The following is a 14,805-nucleotide window of genomic DNA, read 5'->3' as shown; positions in this document are numbered from 1 at the left end:
TCTTAACAGCACTATAATACTGATCAAAATAAGAAGTGTTAAAAGTTAGAAAATATGAAAAATTATATCATTGGTAAGTTAATTGTTTGCAGGATTATTGCTTAAAAAATCACTTAAATTGGAAAATTTTTCATGAAAGGAATTCAATTTCTAAGTCAAGCACTAAATAGTCATTTAGACCAAGCAAAAAATAACAAACTTTAAACCTTTTAACCTTTGATCTGTCTTTTGAAACAGAAAACTGAATAAGAAAAGCCTATTTAAACTTAGAATAAATTTTTTATTAAAGAAGCATCCACTACTAATTAATGTTACATATTTTTCAATCCTAGACAGTATTTTCAAGTTTGAAATTTGATTCTGTACATTAAAAAATGTATCTTCTCTGTAAATCATCAACTAGAAAAAATAGTAAAAATAATCATAGTTAAATGAATTGTTAAAAAAATGACTTGCTAAAAAGTGGAAAATCATTATATTTCATGGCCTCAAACATTAAAACAGTTAAATGCATTTAGAGTTTCTAACAGTTGTAGCTTAATCTACTTGCAATGGCAAGTACAGATATTCGTGTCTTGCTGAGAACAGTCATCAAAAGTACTGAAATTATTAGACACAGGAAAATTTTTCAAAGTCTTCCTAAGGGAAATCTATTGAAAAATTGTAAGCACAGTAACTTGCTCAAGAGGACATTATCAAAGTATAATAAGCCAAATTCAGAGTATTCATCCATTTATAAACTACAAATATTATAGGAAAATGCTGGGGAGTAAAAATCATGTACATGGTTAAACTGCCTTTGATTTCACACAATGCAATTCTTATATTTGCTTTAGATAATAAACTTTTTCTTTGATATTGTTGATCTTTCTATTGTCTTCTTAAGTAAGTTCTCTTTGAAACTTTCAGATCATAGGTATTATCATATTTTCACCACCAAATAATACTTATTAAATATCCATATGCATTTGACACCAATCTAGTTAATCTTTTTAATCTGGGCAGCATTACAAACCCATTTTTAAAATATCCATTTTCCTTATCTCCCACTGTTTATCCCCTCAATTGTAATCTCTGTTATGCCCCAGGCTGGTTTACATATCTCTCCATGACTAAGAGGAATCTTTGTACATAGCTTTTGCCATAATTTTATGATTGTCTGTTGCTTTATACACTCTACACAAGATAAAGTAAATATCTTGTGGATAAAAAAAAAAAGAAAAAGGGAACTAGGATGAGCAAAGGGGAAAGGAAAGAAAAGAAATGCAAGTTGGCTATACTGTTACTGTCTCGTAGTTTATAGAAAAAGAAGGTTTGTGCTAATATCAATTAGATAATTTGATGCCTATATCTTGTACTCTGAGTAACTACTTTAAAAATAATAATGTATCCTATCATTGTCCTATCATGTTGTTATGAAATTTTGTTTTGCCTTTTTTCCCCATAAAATAAAAACAATATTGTCCTGTGTTTTTATCATTGCATTTTTGGCAGCTAGCATTCAGGAGTTTCCCTAAAAAGTGATATTACATGAGAATGACAGCTAGCCACAGAATGTAGGGAAGCACTGAAATGTACACAGTACTTTCTTTTTCTGCCACATGAGGTTAATGGTAACGAGTATAACAGTAGTTATCATTTGAGTACTCTCGTCATTGGTCTACATTTAGAAACACTGCAATTGTTAATACAAGCATTTCACAAATTCATAATTTTATATTACGAAAGATTGAAGTTTTAAACTGTACACTTAGGATAATTTTTCTGTGTCTTTTTATATTAGTACATTTTAAAGTGTGTGCACCAAATATACAACAAGATATTATGGGGTATTTTGCATATGGATATGAAAAGGAGAGCTCAATGAAGAAAATCAACACATCCATCATCTCAAATAGTGATTCAGTTTTTGTGATAAACGCAGCTAAATCTGGTCATGTAACATAAATTTCAATACAGTTTAAATGTATTATGTATAGTCTTCACGCCTTACATTACCTCTCTAGAATACTCACCGTGTATTTCTGCTACTTTGTACATTTTGACGTACATTTCGTCATTTCCTGCCGGTCTCCACTGCCATTACCAGCATTTTGTTCTATATCACTGCATATTTGAATTACATTTTCCACATGTACATTAGATCATATAATAATTTTGTTTGTCTTATTTATTTTTTGGAAGCATAGAATCTTCCAGACTTTATCTGTAATGCAAAAAAATCGCTCTTGTATGGAGCTGAATAATATTCTATTTTAGGTATGCACCATCCCTTTCCAGAATTCTTACTCTAGGTTATTTGGCTTCTTCTCTTGCCACTATGATATATTCCTACAACCAGCGTCATGTTCAGTGCTTTCATTATTCAAAAGTAAGTATTGATTACAGATTAGAAATAAGTAACAGAAATTAGAATTACAATTTTTAGGATTTTTAGGATAAACAAAAATATACAGATGCCATGATAATGAAATTCTGGCTAATGTTAAAGGATTTTATAGCATTAATGATCACATTTGGCATTAATGTGATATTTTGAAATAATAAAAAAATATATGTGACTAACTTTCAAAGACAGAAAATCAACTTCCAACTTTATGATTCTCCTTAAACTTAGATGATTTTAGCTTATATGCAGATTAAAATTTCATATTTTCTTTCAGGACCTTCAAAGCAGAAATTTAAAGCTAGTAATTTGAAACAGGCATATATCTGTGTGTGTCTAATCTTTCCTCTGTCTTTCTTTCTCTCTCTTGCTTTAAAGTTATCTTTCTTCCCCACAAAACAAGTGAAAAAGTACTAAAGGAAACTAAACATTTCCTGAGTGTATAAACCATATCAAATAGGCTACATCACTATTAAAAATAATAACAAAGCATTTTAAAGTTTAAACCTATGACTAGTGCATGAATTCTAGAAAAAAAAATCATATGCTGTTTAACTTTAATTTTGAATTGTCTTACCACAACATCAAAGGGTATTCAATAAACATTTGTTCAGAAATTTACAAATACTGGGCTAGGAATGTACCTCAGTGGTACAGTGCCTGCCTGGCAACTGATAAGGCCCTGAATTCAATTCCATTAATGGAAAAAATAAAAGAAATGATACTCATTTTCCTAAAAATTCATAATTTCAAGAAACTTATAAAGAAGCAAGAATTAACTCATTGTGTATATGAACACTACAAATTTATATTCAGATCTTTCATTCTAATAACCCTAAAGAATATTACAGACTTGTGTTAATGACCTATAATATACACAAAATCTCTTAAGTATATCTTTTTATTTTGCATACTTTTTTAGTTACCAGTTTACAAACTAAATTAAATGAAGGACAACATTCCTTGTATGTTCTAGAGTAAGTTGCCATTTAGGCAGGTCACAAAGAAAACAAAGAATGAAGTCATGCATTGAAAGCATTCTACAGAAAACAGAAATTCATATTAAGATATCATGTAGAGGTAATATTTAAATAATGAAAATGGATTAGGTCAAATTGGAGAACTAAAACTACAACTAAAACGTATATATAATGTGTTACCTTTGTTTCTGTCTTTCTTATAAAGCCCTCAATAAATTCAAACAGGTAAGACATGTTTGCACACAACAAATAAATGATACACAAACAGTGATTCAGAAAGATTCTACTTAGATAGTGAGAAAGATCTCTCAGGGACTTAAAATTTAGTAAGTTAGAGAAAACTTTAGGGTTTTGTAACCTTCAATCAAAGCATTAGTTTCTTTTTAAAAAGAAATTTGAACAAAAAGCCCCACAAAATTTCAAAACAAAATAGGATTTTAACAATCTCTAATATATTGGCGCATTGTTATCTTGGAAATAGTTACTCAGATTATAAGATATATACATGAAAAAAGGTAAAACAATGTGTAGCATTGTACACAATAAGCATTAAATCAACGCAATAAACAATAAACCACTCTTTATGAGGAACTAATAGAGAATAGTAATATATATATATATATATATATATATATATATATATATATATAATCTTATTTCTTTACTCCTTTCTCCCATCATCACAGTTTTTTTTTCCTTTTGAGAAGTTTCTCTTTTCATGTTCACAACATCTATTGTACATTTTTACTCTTACTCAGTTTTTTACAGTATGAAGACAGTACAGTGTTTGCACATGTAAATCTGATTTATTTCACTTGTGAATATGGTTTCAAGTTGCATCTATTTACCTAAAAAGCATTGAGTTTATTCCTCTTTAAAACTCAGCAAGATGCCACTGTATAAAAGTACCACATCTTTTTTATTCATTCCATAGATGATGGGCATTTGTGTTGTTTCCAAGATTCACTTATTACAAACTGTGCTGCTATCCACATGGGTGCACATATATCACTGTGGTGAGATGTTTATAGTTCTTCTGGGGAAGTATTATTTCTTTAGTCTTTTTGGTTTTAAATTATTATAAATCTTTGGGTATTATGTTTGAAACTATAAATTAAATGAAGAGTTCTCTCTGTGCGACTTCACCCAATAAGTACAATATACTCATTCTCAAAATGTTCTTCAAAAAACTAAAAAAAACCTAAAGAGACATCCAATGATTTCCAAATAGTTCAACTCTGGTTAGAATTTTTTTTTACAAGAAAGAAATAAGATCTCACATATTCTTATTTCTAATTTTTTAAATCCATGGATATTGCAGCTTCTTCTCTATTAAGAAAATCACTTATTCTCCCTTATTTTTCATACTTAGATGACCTTAATGGCCCAGACTATTTTATACTTCAAAGTGTCTAGTATATTATGTTGCATTCCACATTATACAAGAATTGTTTGTGGTCAGTGTTTATCTTCTTCCCATAATTCTTCTTCTATTTTTTTTTTTTTTTTTTTGGTCTTTTCCCCTTTTTATTGGTACCAGGGATCGAACTCACGACCGCCTGCTTGCAAGGCAGGTGCTTATGCCGCTGAGCTAAATCCTCAGCCCCACTCCCATAATTCTTACAGGTTTAGATCATTTGTGCCTTTCTAAAACTCTCAGATATACTACTTTGGAGTTTGTATTCCTTAACAAGCACATGAAGTTCAAGTGAGTTATGATTTTAACTGTACCAATGTTCAGCCACTGCTTACTTCAGAAAATAAAACATAACATTTTCTGTAAAATTACAACTTGCTCTTTAAGTTGTATTTTCTATTGTATTTTCTTGCCCTTTATTGCTGCTATATGCCAAGGCAAATTTTCTTTAATTATGAGGAAATTTATTGTCCACAAATCATGATAGACAAACTTCTATAGGGATAATACTTTGATGATAGAGCATTTGATTGGTTAGTTCCAGGATAATGATAAATGTAACGTCTTACAAAACTATGCTAAGAGAAAAGGATAGAATGCTAAAAATACCTTAGTCTAGGAAACGACGGTCATCCTATTCTGGATGCTGAGCTGGTTCCGATTTCCCCACTTAAAAATAACATAAAAGTGGGATTTTTATGAACTTCTTCATTTCGTCTATTTTAATTTATTGTGTTGAAGATAGATTGAAGAGATTTTAGAAAGAGGAAAAAGTGTACAATAGCAAGAAAAGAGAGAAGGTGCCATCAAAGGGTAAATTTAAGGTTAAATTTTTGTTATATTTTGAGATAAAGAATCCCAAATTGTATTCCAACTTACAGAGTTCTGGAAAAAAAAAAAAAAAAAAAAAAAAAAAAAAAAAAAAAAAAAAAAAAAAAAAAAAAAAAAAAAAAAAACAAAGCGAAGTGAGATTTTTAGGGTACGAACCTCTATCTGGCTGGAGTGAGAATGTACATAAATTTATGTCATTTAGAAAACATGAGAGGCTCTGGAGGAGACGAGAACCCCGTGAGCACATTTCTATTAAGTTCATTACAATACATTAGGCTTCGCAGAAGACTTTGCATTCTTTAGAAAACTAACCCACGTCACCTTGTGAAGCTGTTTCCCAAAACACAAGCAATGATATCAAAACAAGCATGGGATGGACTGTAACAAATTCATTTTTTGGAAGTGAAATAAAATGAAATGTGCATATTGAGCCTACATGAAGGGAATGAAAAAGAGCTATCATTAGCTACACCTCATTTGAAGTTGATTTTTTTTTCTATAGTATTAAAATTGTGACAGCCAAAGTTTGCTTCTTCTCAAGTAAAGGAAACAGTAAACCTGGTTTAGTGCAGCATTTGCTGAGCCAACTCTTAGACTGGCATAAGGCTCAGTCAGATAAATATTCAAAAATAAATGAAGGATTGAAGAAAATTATGGACTCAAGAATCACATTATAATTCCACCATAAAAACTTGAGAACTGCAAATGAAATGGAGAGAGAGCTCTGTGCTCATCACACATTAGACTTCTCATTAGAACACAAGTCTAAAGCAGACAAGAGTAGAATGATGTTAATTTCATTCAGTACACTAAAAACATCTCTGGCTAGTGAAACATAATTTGTAGCTAGAGGTCACCAGTGACTGTAAAACTTGATGCATTGGATCTCCAGAAAGGTTCCTAGAAATGAAGCACTGATGATGATGACCCTTGTGTCTTTTCCAATTTCTGATGTCTGAAACAGCATCACAGCAGCCAGAGCATCAGTAGCGAAAAGAACAGTATGATGGATTTGAAAGATAAGACAACAAATACTAGCATTGTATAGTCGAAAGACAAAAGGGACTGAGTCACTAATGACCCCATATACTTCTGGTTATCTGGTTTCAATAAGAAATCAAATAAACTGACTTCCAGTCTTTAAAATCACTGTAAACTTTCCTTTTGCCAGTAGTTCTATCTAATCCTAGTAAATTACAGGGTTCTCTTGACAGTTTATGACAGAATTTAGATTCACTGTTAGAAATGCCAAAATTATGCAGAAGCCTCCTGTTCTCTGTCTTTATCCTTTACGTTCACCACAATGGTTATACAAGTCGTCTCTACCATAATCCATCGAATTAAAAACCTAACTTTTCTGGTGCCTCAGTTTCCCTACAACTCCAAGGTAAATCAAAAGGCCATTTACAGAATAAAAAATCTTCCTAATTTTAAACATCTTGCATTGTATACATGTTTGTTTCTTTGTGTGTATCTGTGTGGATTTATGTCTTATATCTCCATTACTTATCAAATTGTAGGTTTTCAGAAAAAACAATTAGACATACCAAGCAGAAAATTCATCCTAGAAACATTGCTAATACATGAAAAAATTATTTTTATTTTGTCTGCAATATGAAACTACTTGCGATTTCTATCATGCTTTATTTTGTTAATAAATATTATAAATACTTCATATTCAAATTCATAAGAATGAAATGCTGATGGATCAAGATTTGGCAGGGTCTTTACAATATTAATGTGGCATTTGAAAAATATCCATATATTGAACACTACAATAATGTATCCTACTACATGGTGGGGTAAATACACCTCCAGAAATACACCTTCAACTTCTTGATGTTTACAGGCTGATATAGATTCATACAGCTTGTTTGAAAAGTCTGTTCTTTTTTCTTTCCCTCCTACTCTCCTTCCCTCCTTCTCTCTTTGTCTCCTTCCTTTCTTATTTTATGGATCTAATCCTTACCTCCTGGCAGCCTTTGGCAAAAGTGTTGTCAGGATCCTGTTTCCTTGCTGTTGTCCCAAAGAATTGTATAAGATAATCAGTAAAAGTAAAATTTTAATGTTTGTGGAAAATAAAAGAATGCAAGAAGTGTAAGTGAAAAATGAGTAAAAGGAAGAGAAAAAAACAAGGTAAAACAGAGAAATATGCCCTGCACACAGAGGTGCTCACTAGAAGAGTGAGAGAATAGTGGCTGAAAAGTTAAAGGATTTATAGTGTCTTACACTGTGAATATGAACTTTAAAATAATATCGTTGAAAGTGTGTATGGCTATACTGATTTAATTTCCACCATTTACCAGAGGGGGAAAAATAGTACAGGAGACATATTTGCAAAAAAAAAAAAAAAAAAAAAAAAGAATATTTAAATTATCATTGATATATTATTGCAGATAATTCTATACAGTTATTTTAACAAGATAAAGATTTTTGAACATTGAAATTTTCACATAGGAAAAATCACCTCTTTTTATATATAAAATATAAACTATTGACCCTCTATTATCAGCTACTAAAATATTTGCAATAATAAAAGTCAATAGACCTCGCTCCAAAGTTCAGAAAAGGTTCTGATAACTGGTTATTAAAAAAAAAAACAAAACATAAATTGAAGTGTCAGAAAATAATAACGCATCATTTGTGGAAAATATAAAATTATAAATGGTCAGAGTATTATATAATGTGGTTCATAGATTTTGTAGACTGAAGAAACTTCGATTTAGACTTACCAAATATAATTAAACACCATTCCCAGGAATCAGTAAAGTTTAATATCTCTTAGATGGTCCCTTTCCCTTCAAGAAGGTTAGTTATATGGGAGCATTCCTGAGATGCTTAAAGGCAACTACTAAAGAATTTGATTATTGGACTCTAAATACAAAGAGAGGGATTGGGGCACATGAAGAATATAAAGCTTTCCATAAAGCATGCACCCAGAAAATATCAATCTAGGCATTATATATGATAACTGTGGTTAAATTAAATGTTTTAAAATATTGAGTGTCATATTTTGCTCAGCATGATGATCTTAGAAAATCAAATATTTGTTCTCAGAGGTAGAATCTAAAAAAATAAAAACAAGGGTCATGAGAGTAGAAGAAGATTCCTAGAGTAAAGGAAAAAGACTAAGAGGAAAATGGAGGGAATACCAGGGTGCTAACAGGAGAGAAAACAATCTAAACACGTCATACATCCTTACACATATGCCGAAGCAGACCCATGATTCTGGGTAACTAGTATGCACTAGATCAGTGGCAGTTTTTACTTTAAAAATCCACTTTATCTTATCTTATAATGAAAAGAAATTTGGTACAGGAATCTTCTTAAAATGATCAAACCTGTTTTTAAATTATATCTCAAATTTCTCAACCTACTTCATTCTATTTGCTTCTTTAGCGTACCATTTTTTAAATTGGCTTATTCTGAAATCTTTTCACACCAACATCAAAGCCTGAAACAAACCTATTCCTTCATTACATTCATAAAAACAGTTCTCATAATTTTTCTCAAGGGTAATTATGTGGAAACGTAGACTCATCTTATCTCACATGCAAGTGTATACATATACATTCATATAGTTTGAGCTAGAAAATTTAGCATGGTTTCTATGACATCCAGATCCTGTAACAGACAGAGATGCATGTTTGTTCCTCAAAGAGGATGGTGTGTCTTTTCTAACCACTAAGAACAGTGAACACCAGAAATAAATCTTCATTTTACTAAGCACTTTACCTGACATGATATATTCAGGCTTTTACCAGAAAATATGTTATGTTTAAAATCTATTCTATATTTTGTGTAATCCTAGTTTTCTCTTAATAAGGTACATGATTTATTAGTCCAAGGGAAAAAATGTATAGTGATGTAAGACTAAGAATTGTAATTACTCATACAAAATTCAGAAAATGTGCAGACACAGGTTATGGTTTTTTAGTATTCTTCATCATGATTTAAAACACTAGCATAATAATATTTTAAGCCAAATTTCCATCACAAATACTTGATTAGTAGCTAAGTAAAGCTATGGAGTTTCAGTGGATGATGCTGGAAGCATGTTGGGAGCATTGTTGCATATTAAACAGCACAATATGGTTTGATTAAAATTTGACTATTAGTATAGCTAATGATCACGCTGAAATGGATTCAAAATTAAATTGATTTTGTATGGCTAAAACTAAACAAGAACACAATATGACAAAGGAATTCAAGTAAAATTGTGTATTACAATATTTAAATATTTCTTATTTGGTATTTGTGTGTGTGTGTGTGTGTGTGTGTGTGTGTGTGTGTGTGTGTGTTTTATTCTGGAATTTTTACATTTTCTTGTTCTAAAAGGAAAATGAATGACACATCAAAAGCCATCAATCACTGTATCCAGAAATTTCCACTTCTTGGAACCCAAATATCTATTCTAATCTGTCACCAAATCCTGTGTATTTTACTTCACACATCTGTCTCTGAAATGTAATCCTCTCTAGCCATTCCTACTGGAACTGCTTCAACTTAATGGAATCAAATATCTCTATTTATTATCTTCCAACAACATTGTCTTGTTTGTTCTGTTGTTTGTTCTTTCTAAAGAACAAGTATTTTCTTATTTTCCATTTCTTGGAATCGTTTAATTATTCCTCACCACCTTCCCAACAGAATCTGAGGTTTTTAACTTGCGAGCCCCTTAAAGAATTAACCCTGCCTACTGATTCATTCCCATACGTTTATCATTATATTCCCTCATCTCACCAAGTGCCCAGGTCCTCTAATTATCTTTTCTCTCCATTTAGCAACATTGCATTCCCATTTCTCTTGCAGGAGGCAGGGTATTCTATTTACTTGTCTTTCCTAATGCTTTCTTTTACAGAGGTAGTTTGAGAATATCCAGTAATGTTAAATGTTTGCTTATCAAACCTGAAGAAGTAAATGTTTAGGATATTTACTGGGTACAGTTAAGAATGCTACTAAACAAGACAGTCTTATGACATAGATGTATCTAGCCCAAAATATTATGGTGCAGAGATTGAAAAACTCCATTTTAGAGCAGTGATGGTGGTTGTTTGTGCCAGAATTGCTAGCACGGAACAAAAAGCCTGACATTTGGAACGTGTTTTATAGATGGATGTTAAGTGAATGTGTAGATGCACGTGCACTCTCATGTTTACTGCAACATTATTCATTATAGCTAAGAAATGGAAATGACCTTCATGTACTTCAACTAACTAGTGAATAAAGAGATTATATTATGTGTACATAATGAAATATCTTTCAGTGTCAAGAACAGATCAAATCCTGTCATTTGGAGAAGGTGAGGGTAGATCAGTGATTAGGTGAGATTGAGAGGCAACAAGAGCAGGGAGAGGTGGGAGTGTGGCCAGCTTGTCCTATGTTATAAAGATAAATACAGTCTTTAAGTTCTAAAACAGAAATTGGTCAAGATTTTAAAATGTAATTTTCCATAAACAATTCCATCCTCTGTTCCTAATCACACACAATATTTCCTTTGCTTTGATGGTTTACTACTCTATGTTCCTTTCTAATACTTCACGAAATATGTTTTCCTTCTGACTGTAAAAGGTATCACAAATCTACCCATTTCTTGGTCACATCACTGTCAGCATGTGTTATTCTAAATTTTTCAATGTGTTTTCGTTTTATTTAAACTAATGTAATTTTATATTAATAATTATAGAAAACCAGAGTTCATTAAATAAAAAATATTTATATTACTCCTATTTTTCCAAATTTGATGATTTTCCCCATTTTACTTTAGTGCTGTCTTGGTTACTTTTCTCTTATTGTTGAGACAAAATAACTTATATCCAAAGTGAAGCAAGGGAAGGTTTATTTAGCTTATGTTGTTTTTAAAAAAGATTTGAGTGCATATTCAGCTCGCTGCAAGGCTAGGTAGCATGGCTAAAGGGCAACCATTCATGGCAGACACAAACAGCAAGATAAAAAGGGCAAAAGAGGGAAATGCACACCTCTTTCCCTCTCCTGTATTTTAGGCCAGTTATCCACACCTAGGCAGGTACAAAACTTATGCCACCAATCCTAGGCCAGTCACAAGCACTAGATTTAGCAGCCTCCATTACTGCATGAGATTGGGGGCTAACCAGACACAGACCACAATAAATGTGGGGAAAATAAATGTTTACACATTTTTGATAGGGATCAAAATTATAAACTAGTACCAGTATTATGAAAAACAATATAGAACATCTTAAAATTTGAAAATGGAATAACCATATGATTTAGAAATTCCTTTCCAGATTGTATCACCTAGAAAAGTGAAGTCAAATGGAAAAAAAAATCTGTACTCCCATGTTTATTGCAGTGCTAATCATATCTAAAAAATAAAACGGACCTCTATGTATATCAACAAATAATAAAATAAGAAAACTGCATTGTGTACCCATAATGAAATATCATTAAGTCAAAAGAATCCAAGATATCTTGTCATTTGGAGAAGGTGAGAGAGAATAGTGATTACTCAAGTTTGGAAAGACTTCATAGGGAAGGAGAGCTGGAAAGAAACTGGACAACAAGTAATTACATTATAATTAGACATGAGAAGTAAGTTCTGCAGCTTTGTTGTAGCTTAGGCTGACTGTAGGTGATAGACTGTGTATTTCAAAAAAGGGGAGGGTTTTGAATGTTTTCATAACAAAAACATGAAAATGTTTGAAGAGATATGTATCTTAGTTAACCACTATGTAATATATACATGTATAAAAAATCACAATGTTTCCTAAATATATATACTTTTGTGTTTTATAAAGAATAAAATCATTATATTTTCAAACATTAGATAAAAAATTTTAAACTTTTAGCATATTATTGGAGGCTCTACATACTCTGATTTATGCTTATATCTACTTTATCAGATTCAACTGCATCCATCTTACTCTTTCAAATTCATCATTTATTTTCTTTCTATTTTTGTCTTTTTGAATCAGGGTTTCAATGTAAATTCAGGCGGGCCTTGTACTCTCAGTAATCCTCCTGCTTCTATCTCTTTGAGTGGTGGGATCACAGGCATGTGACACCATACATGACTAATTCTTCAGTTTCTGATGAGAAATTACAATTACTATGCATACTCAGAAATTATTCAAATAAAAATAATTATCTAATATTCATTATTTTCTAGAGCTACTTTATGGAAAGAATATTATTTACTAAAAATAAATATTAAATTTTACAATATTAAAAAGATTTAGGGCATGTGGTAAATATTTCAATACTGGAAAATACCAGGGATGTTACTGGTTAGCATTTGAATTATATCACAATCACAGCTCCAACAGTAGATCGAAGCACAGAATCATTGGCGAATTTATTACTTTGAGGATTTATTTTGCCATTAATGTTTAATATCTTCTGAAAATCCACTGATGTATTTTTTATATTATGCAATGAATAAAAATCTTAGTATTTCATTGATAAAGTGTCCCACCTTTAGAAACTGACAGTAACCCATTATTGGCTGTAAGAGCTAAAATCAAGGACAGCATGAGCCTGTGGAATTTTTTTTCCCTATATGTTTATTGTATTGGTTCCCAAAACTTAAATATTCTTCCATCATGTCAGGATTTCCTTATCTCATGTATGAAGTTTTCAGACTTACCACCTGATTATTCTCAGAACATTTTAAGTTTCCAAAGAAATTCTCCAGGGAGATTCCCATACAGAAATACTATTTTACAATCAGAAGTACAAATTGTTCCTAGGATTAGTTACTTTTCCTTTGGTTCTTTTCCTACCTCGGTATATTATTTCAATCTTTGTAGTGTTTACTTCACTTATTTTGCATGTATTTGGAAGAATGCATTATTTTCAATAAGGGTATACAGTGTAGTATTTTTAAGCCATGTCTTCAGTCATGATCTTTTGTCAGTCAGTCTATATCTATCTATCTATCTATCTATCTATCTATCTATCTCTCTGTCTCTCTGTCCATCCACTCATTATGTCTCATAAAACAATAAAGGTATAGTTTTTCCTAAATGTTTAGGTATTGAAAATCAATATAATAGTTGGCAGATCCCCAAAGTGTCAATCAGTACTAATGATTTCCATTTAAGGTTTGATTTTTGTAAGCCAAAACTTTTTATTAGTTCTCTGAAACAGGTGTCATTATAATTGAAATGACATGTGGCCCATGAAGAGCCTACACTGTGATTATTGACTCTGTTTAGATTTTAGAGTAGTTAATGAAACTTGAGAGATGGAGTGTGTGTGTGTGTGTGTGTGTGTGTGTGTGTGTGTGTGTATGTGTGTTTGTGTTTAATTAATGAATGTGGATGTTTATTTATCTTCTTTTGTAATCTGGCTATAACGAAATGCAGAAAATTAAATATTTTCTTGTGCTGCTCTTATCTTTGATGATGATAAAAAGTTCAGGGTTTATTAGAAATGACCTTACATAACACTTCGTTCGTTCGGGCCCTTTGGGGAAGTATTACAAAGGTAATACAAATACAAATACAAAGGTAATTACAAAGGACAGGAGAAGGTCAAAAATGGATGTTTTCTACAAAAGGTTCTGTGAAAATTCACCAGAAGTTTAAGGCATACATCTGATAGTTGTACCGTATTATAGTTTTGGAAGTAAAATGCCTAAAACAAGAGGGAGAAGACTGTCCTTTGTAGAATTTCTTGAAAATCAATCTTAAAATGTTTGTGCATTCTAGCTTCTTGAGGCTGACTTCATTCCTTTGTTCATGCTTCCTTTTTCCATCTTCAGATTCAGGAGTGTGAGATCTTTCTCAACACTCTTGTTTCCCTCTCCCATTTTGATCTTAGATTACATCTTATTCCCTGAATCCGACCATTTGTCTCTGTTTGCAGAGACATAGTTGTAAACACTCATCCACATAACCCAGGATAGCCTCTCCATCTCAAGATCCTTACTCACATCTGCAAAACTCCTGCTTCCCACGCAAAGTATTTCCAGGTTAAAGAGTTTAAGTTATCTTCAGTGAGTCATTATTATGATTGGATTGTAATCACTCACTGATTCATTCATTCAGTTAATAAACATGCTGTTCACCACAAGAACTGCACTAGACAAAGTTCCTCAAAGATGAGAGAAGAATGATGATAGATACCAGAGACATGTAAGGTGACAGTTACCCTACAGAACGACAGGGTGACAAATATTTCTGTGGAATCATGAATGTTTTGGGAGCAAT

The 14,805-nt window shown here is 31.6% G+C and overlaps 1 protein-coding gene across 4 annotated transcripts in view; it reads right to left on the bottom strand.

Annotated features, from left to right (window-relative positions):
• The window catches only part of Brinp3 (BMP/retinoic acid inducible neural specific 3), a 363,662-nt gene that overhangs the window by 244,672 nt on the left and 104,185 nt on the right, over positions 1 to 14,805 (bottom strand). The window lies entirely within an intron of this gene.

The sequence above is a fragment of the Cavia porcellus genome, unplaced genomic scaffold (assembly GCF_034190915.1).
Source record: "Cavia porcellus strain 051 isolate PalLab524CR breed Dunkin Hartley unplaced genomic scaffold, mCavPor4.1 scaffold_29, whole genome shotgun sequence".
In the NCBI taxonomy this organism is placed as follows: Eukaryota; Metazoa; Chordata; class Mammalia; order Rodentia; family Caviidae; genus Cavia; species Cavia porcellus.
This window is presented reverse-complemented; position numbering and strand designations above follow the sequence as displayed.